The following is a 10,190-nucleotide window of genomic DNA, read 5'->3' on the forward strand; positions in this document are numbered from 1 at the left end:
GGTCCGTCATCAGTCATCATTACCTAATAAATATATATCTACCTGTCCGGCTGCAGTACTAGTGATATTATATATACATATATATATTGATTTCATATCATTATCATCCAGTCTATATTAGCAGCAGACACAGTACGTTAGTCCACGGCTGTAGCTACCTCTGTGTCGGCACTCGGCAGTCCATCCATAATTGTATACCACCTACCCGTGGTTTTTTTTTCTTCTTTCTTCTTGATACATACTACTATAGTAGCTTACTGTAGCAGTCTGCGGTGCTGCTGAGCTGACAGTGTCCAGCAGGTCCGTCATCAGTCATCATTACCTAATAAATATATATCTACCTGTCCGGCTGCAGTACTAGTGATATTATATATACATATATATATTGATTTCATATCATTATCATCCAGTCTATATTAGCAGCAGACACAGTACGTTAGTCCACGGCTGTAGCTACCTCTGTGTCGGCACTCGGCAGTCCATCCATAATTGTATACCACCTACCCGTGGTTTTTTTTTTCTTTCTTCTTGATACATACTACTATAGTAGCTTACTGTAGCAGTCTGCGGTGCTGCTGAGCTGACAGTGTCCAGCGGGTCCGTCATCAGTCATCATTACCTAATAAATATATATCTACCTGTCCGGCTGCAGTACTAGTGATATTATATATACATATATATATTGATTTCATATCATTATCATCCAGTCTATATTAGCAGCAGACACAGTACGTTAGTCCACGGCTGTAGCTACCTCTGTGTCGGCACTCGGCAGTCCATCCATAATTGTATACCACCTACCCGTGGTTTTTTTTTTCTTTCTTCTTGATACATACTACTATAGTAGCTTACTGTAGCAGTCTGCGGTGCTGCTGAGCTGACAGTGTCCAGCAGGTCCGTCATCAGTCATCATTACCTAATAAATATATATCTACCTGCCCGGCTGCAGTACTAGTGATATTATATATACATATATATATTGATTTCATATCATTATCATCCAGTCTATATTAGCAGCAGACACAGTACGTTAGTCCACGGCTGTAGCTACCTCTGTGTCGGCACTCGGCAGTCCATCCATAATTGTATACCACCTACCCGTGGTTTTTTTTTTCTTTCTTCTTGATACATACTACTATAGTAGCTTACTGTAGCAGTCTGCGGTGCTGCTGAGCTGACAGTGTCCAGCAGGTCCGTCATCAGTCATCATTACCTGATAAATATATATCTACCTGTCCGGCTGCAGTACTAGTGATATTATATATACATATATATTGATTTCATATCATTATCATCCAGTCTATATTAGCAGCAGACACAGTACGGTAGTCCACGGCTGTAGCTACCTCTGTGTCGGCACTCGGCAGTCCATCCATAATTGTATACCACCAACCCGTGGTTTTTTTTTTTTCTTTCTTCTTGATACATACTACTATAGTAGCTTACTGTAGCAGTCTGCGGTGCTGCTGAGCTGACAGTGTCCAGCAGGTCCGTCATCAGTCATCATTACCTAATAAATATATATCTACCTGTCCGGCTGCAGTACTAGTGATATTATATATACATATATATATTGATTTCATATCATTATCATCCAGTCTATATTAGCAGCAGACACAGTACGGTAGTCCACGGCTGTAGCTACCTCTGTGTCGGCAGTCACTCGTCATCCATAAGTATACTAGTATCCATCCATCTCCATTGTTTACCTGAGGTGCCTTTTAGTTGTGCCTATTAAAATATGGAGAACAAAAATGTTGAGGTTCCAAAAATAGGGAAAGATCAAGATCGACTTCCACCTCGTGCTGAAGCTGCTGCCACTAGTCATGGCCGAGACGATGAAATGCCATCAACGTCGTCTGCCAAGGCCGATGCCCAATGTCATAGTACAGAGCATGTAAAATCCAAAACACCAAATATCAGTAAAAAAAGGACTCAAAAATCTAAAATAAAATCGGAGGAGGAGAAGCGTAAACTTGCCAATATGCCATTTACCACACGGAGTGGCAAGGAACGGCTGAGGCCCTGGCCTATGTTCATGGCTAGTGGTTCAGCTTCACATGAGGATGGAAGCACTCAGCCTCTCGCTAGAAAAATGAAAAGACTCAAGCTGGCAAAAGCAGTAGCACCGCAAAGAACTGTGCGTTCTTCGAAATCCCAAATCCACAAGGAGAGTCCGACTCCAATTGTGTCGGTTGCGATGCCTGACCTTCCCAACACTGGACGTGAAGAGCATGCGCCTTCCACCATTTGCACGCCCCCTGCAAGTGCTGGAAGGAGCACCCGCAGTCCAGTTCCTGATAGTCAGATTGAAGATGTCAGTGTTGAAGTACACCAGGATGAGGAGGATATGGGTGTTGCTGGCGCTGGGGAGAAAATTGACCAGGAGGATTCTGATGGTGAGGTGGTTTGTTTAAGTCAGGCACCCGGGGAGACACCTGTTGTCCGTGGGAGGAATATGGCCACTGACATGCCTGGTGAAAATACCAAAAAAATCAGCTCTTCGGTGTGGAAGCATTTCAACAGAAATGCGGACAACAGGTGTCAAGCCGTGTGTTGCCTTTGTCAAGCTGTAATAAGTAGGGGTAAGGACGTTAACCACCTCGGAACATCCTCCCTTATACGTCACCTGCAGCGCATTCATAATAAGTCAGTGACAAGTTCAAAAACTTTGGGTGACAGCGGAAGCAGTCCACTGACCAGTAAATACCTTCCTCTTGTAACCAAGCTCACGCAAACCACCCCACCAACTCCCTCAGTGTCAATTTCCTCCTTCCCCAGGAATGCCAATAGTCCTGCAGGCCATGTCACTGGCAATTCTGACGATTCCTCTCCTGCCTGGGATTCCTCCGATGCATCCTTGCGTGTAACGCCTACTGCTGCTGGCGCTGCTGTTGTTGCTGCTGGGAGTCGATGGTCATCCCAGAGGGGAAGTCGTAAGACCACTTTTACTACTTCCACCAAGCAATTGACTGTCCAACAGTCCTTTGCGAGGAAGATGAAATATCACAGCAGTCATCCTACTGCAAAGCGGATAACTGAGGCCTTGGCATCCTGGGTGGTGAGAAACGTGGTTCCGGTATCCATCATTACTGCAGAGCCAACTAGAGACTTGTTGGAGGTACTGTGTCCCCGGTACCAAATACCATCTAGGTTCCATTTCTCTAGGCAGGCGATACCGAAAATGTACACAGACCTCAGAAAAAGAGTCACCAGTGTCCTAAAAAATGCAGCTGTACCCAATGTCCACTTAACCACGGACATGTGGACAAGTGGAGCAGGGCAGGGTCAGGACTATATGACTGTGACAGCCCACTGGGTAGATGTATGGACTCCCGCCGCAAGAACAGCAGCGGCGGCACCAGTAGCAGCATCTCGCAAACGCCAACTCTTTCCTAGGCAGGCTACGCTTTGTATCACCGCTTTCCAGAATACGCACACAGCTGAAAACCTCTTACGGCAACTGAGGAAGATCATCGCGGAATGGCTTACCCCAATTGGACTCTCCTGTGGATTTGTGGCATCGGACAACGCCAGCAATATTGTGTGTGCATTAAATATGGGCAAATTCCAGCACGTCCCATGTTTTGCACATACCTTGAATTTGGTGGTGCAGAATTTTTTAAAAAACGACAGGGGCATGCAAGAGATGCTGTCGGTGGCCAGAAGAATTGCGGGACACTTTCGGCGTACAGGCACCACGTACAGAAGACTGGAGCACCACCAAAAACAACTGAACCTGCCCTGCCATCATCTGAAGCAAGAAGTGGTAACGAGGTGGAATTCAACCCTCTATATGCTTCAGAGGTTGGAGGAGCAGCAAAAGGCCATTCAAGCCTATACAATTGAGCACGATATAGGAGGTGGAATGCACCTGTCTCAAGCGCAGTGGAGAATGATTTCAACGTTGTGCAAGGTTCTGCTGCCCTTTGAACTTGCCACACGTGAAGTCAGTTCAGACACTGCCAGCCTTAGTCAGGTCATTCCCCTCATCAGGCTTTTACAGAAGAAGCTGGAGACATTGAAGGAGGAGCTAACACGGAGCGATTCCGCTAGGCATGTGGGACTTGTGGATGGAGCCCTTAATTCGCTTAACAAGGATTCACGGGTGGTCAATCTGTTGAAATCAGAGCACTACATTTTGGCCACCGTGCTCGATCCTAGATTTAAAGCCTACCTTGGATCTCTCTTTCCGGCAGACACAAGTCTGCTGGGGTTGAAAGACCTGCTGGTGAGAAAATTGTCAAGTCAAGCGGAACGCGACCTGTCAACATCTCCTCCTTCACATTCTCCCGCAACTGGGGGTGCGAGGAAAAGGCTCAGAATTCCGAGCCCACCCGCTGGCGGTGATGCAGGGCAGTCTGGAGCGACTGCTGATGCTGACATCTGGTCCGGACTGAAGGACCTGACAACGATTACGGACATGTCGTCTACTGTCACTGCATATGATTCTCTCACCATTGAAAGAATGGTGGAGAATTATATGAGTGACCGCATCCAAGTAGGCACGTCACACAGTCCGTACTTATACTGGCAGGAAAAAGAGGCAATTTGGAGGCCCTTGCACAAACTGGCTTTATTCTACCTAAGTTGCCCTCCCACAAGTGTGTACTCCGAAAGAGTGTTTAGTGCCGCCGCTCACCTTGTCAGCAATCGGCGTACGAGGTTACATCCAGAAAATGTGGAGAAGATGATGTTCATTAAAATGAATTATAATCAATTCCTCCGTGGAGACATTGACCAGCAGCAATTGCCTCCACAAAGTACACAGGGAGCTGAGATGGTGGATTCCAGTGGGGACGAATTGATAATCTGTGAGGAGGGGGATGTACACGGTGATATATCGGAGGATGATGATGAGGTGGACATCTTGCCTCTGTAGAGCCAGTTTGTGCAAGGAGAGATTAATTGCTTCTTTTTTGGTGGGGGTCCAAACCATCCCGTCATTTCAGTCACAGTCGTGTGGCAGACCCTGTCACTGAAATGATGGGTTGGTTAAAGTGTGCATGTCCTGTTTATACAACATAAGGGTGGGTGGGAGGGCCCAAGGACAATTCCATCTTGCACCTCTTTTTTCTTTAATTATTCTTTGCGTCATGTGCTGTTTGTGGAGTGTTTTTTGGAAGGGCCATCCTGCGTGACACTGCAGTGCCACTCCTAGATGGGCCCGGTGTTTGTGTCGGCCACTAGGGTCGCTTATCTTACTCACACAGCTACCTCATTGCGCCTCTTTTTTTCTTTGCGTCATGTGCTGTTTGGGGAGTGTTTTTTGGAAGGGCCATCCTGCGTGACACTGCAGTGCCACTCCTAGATGGGCCCGGTGTTTGTGTCGGCCACTAGGGTCGCTTATCTTACTCACACAGCTACCTCATTGCGCCTCTTTTTTTCTTTGCGTCATGTGCTGTTTGGGGAGTGTTTTTTGGAAGGGCCATCCTGCGTGACACTGCAGTGCCACTCCTAGATGGGCCCGGTGTTTGTGTCGGCCACTAGGGTCGCTTATCTTACTCACACAGCTACCTCATTGCGCCTCTTTTTTTCTTTGCGTCATGTGCTGTTTGTGGAGTGTTTTTTGGAAGGGCCATCCTGCGTGACACTGCAGTGCCACTCCTAGATGGGCCCGGTGTTTGTGTCGGCCACTAGGGTCGCTTATCTTACTCACACAGCTACCTCATTGCGCCTCTTTTTTTCTTTGCGTCATGTGCTGTTTGGGGAGTGTTTTTTGGAAGGGCCATCCTGCGTGACACTGCAGTGCCACTCCTAGATGGGCCCGGTGTTTGTGTCGGCCACTAGGGTCGCTTATCTTACTCACACAGCTACCTCATTGCGCCTCTTTTTTTCTTTGCGTCATGTGCTGTTTGTGGAGTGTTTTTTGGAAGGGCCATCCTGCGTGACACTGCAGTGCCACTCCTAGATGGGCCCGGTGTTTGTGTCGGCCACTAGGGTCGCTTATCTTACTCACACAGCTACCTCATTGCGCCTCTTTTTTTCTTTGCGTCATGTGCTGTTTGGGGAGTGTTTTTTGGAAGGGCCATCCTGCGTGACACTGCAGTGCCACTCCTAGATGGGCCCGGTGTTTGTGTCGGCCACTAGGGTCGCTTATCTTACTCACACAGCTACCTCATTGCGCCTCTTTTTTTCTTTGCGTCATGTGGTTTGTGGAGTGTTTTTTGGAAGGGCCATCCTGCGTGACACTGCAGTGCCACTCCTAGATGGGCCCGGTGTTTGTGTCGGCCACTAGGGTCGCTTATCTTACTCACACAGCTACCTCATTGCGCCTCTTTTTTTCTTTGCGTCATGTGCTGTTTGGGGAGTGTTTTTTGGAAGGGCCATCCTGCGTGACACTGCAGTGCCACTCCTAGATGGGCCCGGTGTTTGTGTCGGCCACTAGGGTCGCTTATCTTACTCACACAGCTACCTCATTGCGCCTCTTTTTTTCTTTGCGTCATGTGCTGTTTGGGGAGTGTTTTTTGGAAGGGCCATCCTGCGTGACACTGCAGTGCCACTCCTAGATGGGCCAGGTGTTTGTGTCGGCCACTAGGGTCGCTTAGCTTAGTCATCCAGCGACCTTGGTGCAAATTTTAGGACTAAAAATAATATTGTGAGGTGTGAGGTATTCAGAATAGACTGAAAATGAGTGGAAATTATGGTTTTTGAGGTTAATAATACTTTGGGATCAAAATGACCCCCAAATTCTATGATTTAAGATGTTTTTTAGGTTTTTTGGAAAAAAACACCCGAATCCAAAACACACCCGAATCCGACAAAAAAAATTCGGTGAGGTTTTGCCAAAACGCGGTCGAACCCAAAACACGGCCGCGGAACCGAACCCAAAACCCGAAAAATTTCCGGCGCTCATCTCTAATATATACAGGGATAACCTTATATAAGTGTTTTTCCCCTTATAGCTGCTGTATTGTTAATACTGCGCCTAATTAGTGCCCCCCTCTCTTTTTTAACCCTTTCTGTAGTGTAGTGACTGCAGGGGAGAGCCAGGGAGCTTCCCTCCAACGGAGCTGTGAGGGAAAATGGCGCCAGTGTGCTGAGGAGATAGGCTCCGCCCCTTTTTTGCGGACTTTTCTCCTGCTTTTTTATGGATTCTGGCAGGGGTTAAAATTCATCCATATAGCCCTGGGGGCTATATGTGATGTATTTTCGCCAGCCAAGGTGTTTTTATTGCTGCTCAGGGCGCCCCCCCCTAGCGCCCTGCACCCTCAGTGACCGAAGTGTGAAGTGTGCTGAGGAGCAATGGCGCACAGCTGCAGTGCTGTGCGCTACCTTGGTGAAGACAGGATGTCTTCTGCCGCCGATTTTCCGGACCTCTTCTTGCTTCTGGCTCTGTAAGGGGGCCGGCGGCGCGGCTCTGGGACCGGACTCCATGGCTGGGCCTGTGTTCGATCCCTCTGGAGCTAATGGTGTCCAGTAGCCTAAGAAGCCCAATCCACTCTGCACGCAGGTGAGTTCGCTTCTTCTCCCCTTAGTCCCTCGATGCAGTGAGCCTGTTGCCAGCAGGTCTCACTGAAAATAAAAAACCTAAAACTAAACTTTTCACTAAGCAGCTCAGGAGAGCCACCTAGTGTGCACCCTTCTCGTTCGGGCACAAAAATCAAACTGAGGCTTGGAGGAGGGTCATAGGGGGAGGAGCCAGTGCACACCAGGTAGTCCTAAAGCTTTACTTTTGTGCCCAGTCTCCTGCGGAGCCGCTATTCTCCATGGTCCTTACGAAGTCCCCAGCATCCACTAGGACGTCAGAGAAAAGTATTACATTAGATTATATTGGTGATAAAGAATGAATATAGGGTGCAGTCCCGCTAGTATTTGAGAAAAGAAGTATTTGAATGGAATACGTTTCCAGCTAGCCATCTTATAATGGAAATCACAGATAAGCAGTTCCGTAGATAATAAAATTCAAAGGGCTCAGCATAGAGCGTCCAGCGTTATATTTATACCTCCCACTGGAGAAGGTGCTCTTTAACTGTCAGAGTCCAGTATTTCGGCACACAGTTTCATAGGTATGGAATCTCCAGTGCTCAACGGAGGTCCGCGGTGTGGGTGCAGAGTGAAAGCGTCGCTCTCAGAGTTTTAACGGCCATATACACGGGAGAGATGTGTGCTGAGCGAACCGCTCAGCACACATCTCTCCCGCCCCTCAGCACAGCGCGATGTGTGCTGAGCGATGCGGGGGAGGACGGGGGGCCGCTCATTTCACCCAGCGGGTGAAATGAGCGACGTGCTAGATTGAGCCTGCATGCAGGCCAATCTAGCACCGGCGATAGCCCGCACATCGCTATCGCTGTGGGGGGTACACACGAGTGATCTCTTTCTTAAAATCTAAGCAATCTAGTCAGATTGCTTAGATTTTAAGCATGGATCTCTCTGTGAGTACCCCCCTTTAGACAGGAGCCATGTAGTAAGTGGGAACTATAGGGCCCTACACACTGAGCGATCCGCCACCGAGCTGCCCGACGGTGGTATACGGTCGACGGGTGACCTTCACTCCCCCCGTCACCCGGCTCCATAGAAGTGCAGGCAAATATGGACGAGATCGTTCATATTGGCCTGCATGCACAGCCGACGGGGCACCAGTGATGAATGAGCGCGGGGCCGCGCATCGTTCATCGCTGGAGCCTCCACACTCAAAGATATGAACGGTATCTCGTTCATTAATGAACGAGATCGTTCATATCTTTGAGTATTATAGCCCAGAGTGTAGGGCCTATTAGCTGTGATGATCAATCCGTAAACTAAATAGTAGCGTCCTGCAATCACCCGGGAAGTCCTTAGGGAAGTCCATACCTACGATAGTGTGTGACGAAATACTGGACTCTGACAGTGAAATACACACGCGGGTCTCCACTATAACGGAAAGCTCGGATAACAGCTAGCGGTGAGAGCACCTTCTCTGGTGAGAGGTATAAATATCGCGCTGGACACTCTATGCTGAGCCTTTTGAATTTTATTATCTACAGAACTGCTTATCTGTGATTTCCATTATAAGCTGGCCAGCTGGAAACGTATTCCATTTAAATACTTCTTTTCTCAAATACTAGCAGGACTGCACCCTATATTCATTCTTTATCACCAATATAATCTAATTATACCAATATATTCTGGTTATTATGTGATGTGATTTATCTTGAATGTTTAAATAAATGTAATGCTTACAGTATTTACTATTATTTCTTAATTGTGCTCTCTATTCTCTTTTATATATATATATATATATATATAAAAAGAAAAATACAAAGAACAAGGATGCGGCACTCTAGGCTTTAAGAAATCCACAGCAAAACTTCCAATTTGCAACGTTTCAGTAGACCAACCTACTGTCGTCAGGCTTTAATAGCAAGTAAAAATAAGTACATACCTTTATAGTATCACCACGTGCATTCCCGCCAGCTCGCCCCGGGACCACTCACCCGCCGAGCCGTACAGGCTGTGACGTCGTCATTACTCGACGGCGCCGTGTGACGTGCCCTTCTTTCGTAGAGACCGGAGACCCTTCACTCGATTTGATACAGAATCATCACAAGAGACTAATAGTGATACGGATAGATCCAACCAAGCAGCTGCCCCTTTAGGACCAAGAACAAGAGGAGTGAGAAACCCAGGAAAAGATGGCGTACCAGGAGAAGTGGCCAAAATGAAAGGCAGAGGAAGAGCAGGGCGTCCACCGACAACCAAAAAGACAACATAGTGAATTTATCTTCATATGAACTATCATCTACAGAAATGAATTTATTGAACAAAGGTCTGTCCTTTGTTCCATCGGTTCCTTTTGACCCTTTGCAATGGAACATTGAAAAACATTCGCTGCAAAGGAAGATCAAGTTGAAAGAACATTTCAAAGACTATCCAGGACATGACCCAGTGGAGAAAGTTCCAGTTCCTAAACAGTTAAAACCTTTCCTTCCCAAATCGGTCTTTGAGCCGATTTCGTATAATCCTAGTATCAAAACGTTTATGAGGTTATTGGAACAGGATGTGGAGGCAGCCACCAAGAGTGGTGTCTCTTATCATCCGAATCTTACTGTACAAGAAAGAGAGGCATTAAAATCACTTTCTAATAATCATAATCTAATTATCCGCTCAGCGGACAAGGGAGGGGCCATTGTCCTACAAGATTTTTCTGATTACAATAAAGAGGCCCTGAAACAACTCTCCGACACCCAGATTTATATTAAATTACAATC

The sequence above is a fragment of the Pseudophryne corroboree genome, chromosome 2 (assembly GCF_028390025.1).
Source record: "Pseudophryne corroboree isolate aPseCor3 chromosome 2, aPseCor3.hap2, whole genome shotgun sequence".
NCBI classification, from domain to species: Eukaryota; Metazoa; Chordata; class Amphibia; order Anura; family Myobatrachidae; genus Pseudophryne; species Pseudophryne corroboree.